Source organism: Propithecus coquereli, unplaced genomic scaffold (genome assembly GCF_000956105.1).
Source record: "Propithecus coquereli isolate 6110/MARCELLA unplaced genomic scaffold, Pcoq_1.0 Scaffold227, whole genome shotgun sequence".
Classification (NCBI taxonomy): domain Eukaryota; kingdom Metazoa; phylum Chordata; class Mammalia; order Primates; family Indriidae; genus Propithecus; species Propithecus coquereli.
In genome coordinates this window covers 1617702-1618653 of record NW_012147808.1, presented here as the reverse complement: position 1 = coordinate 1618653, position 952 = coordinate 1617702, and the positions used below count along the sequence as shown (strand labels likewise).

Genomic DNA, 952 nt, shown 5'->3' with positions numbered 1-952 from the left:
AAGTGAGACTCTGTCCCAAAAAAAAAAAAAAAAGTTGAAGTTCCTTTGATACCGTTAATTACATTTCCCTCTTTACACAGAGGCAACTGATTTTATGACTTTGGTTTCTATGATTGTACTCCATCTTTTATAACTTAATATGTTAGTAAAAATATCATTGCTTCATATTTTTAATAGTTGTATTTATATAAATGGTATCATACCATATGTATCATTTAATAACTTTAAATGGTATCATACCATATGTATCATTTAATAACTTTTATTATTTTTTTATTTTTCTTATTTTAAATAGAGTCTCCATATGTTGCCCAAGATGATCTTGAACTTGTGGCCTCAAGCGATCCTCCCTCCTCGGCTCTCAAAGTGCTGGGATTACATGAGGGCTACCGCGCCTGGCCTAATTTTATACCTTTTAATATTCAACATTATTTCTTATCATACTCATTGACATAGTTTGATTGATTTCGTTTTTTCCTTTTAATTGTTACATAATACTCTATTTTTATTAATTTATTTATTATACCCTTATCAGGCCATGTTGCATAATATTTTAATATTCAATTGTTGTCTGTTCCCTATTGATGAACATTTAACTTTCTATATTTTTGCTGTTAGAACGTGCCTTGACATTGTGTGGTGTTTTCTCTGGGATGTTTACTGAGGGATGGAATTATTCTGGCTCCTCTTTAGTTAGATAGCACAGATTCATTGGCTGCTAAAGCCATAACCCTCTTACTTCTTAGATGTATGAAAGCCATCTCAGAGTATTATTCTGACTGGTACTTGATGAAAAGAGAGAACCTGAGATTCACGAATTTCATTGCAAACCCAGGACCAAGGAGTTTTTCTCAAGTCCTTCAACTCATTAGCTCCATGGAACAAATAAATGTATGTGTTGAATAGAGGGGAGATTAAACACTAAAATGTATCATTTTTTTTGTTTCGTTTT

The 952-nt window shown here is 31.8% G+C and overlaps 1 protein-coding gene across 6 annotated transcripts in view; it reads left to right on the top strand.

Moving 5' to 3' along the window:
• AMBRA1 (autophagy/beclin-1 regulator 1) overlaps window positions 1-952 on the top strand; it is a 185504-nt gene that overhangs the window by 105760 nt on the left and 78792 nt on the right. The window lies entirely within an intron of this gene.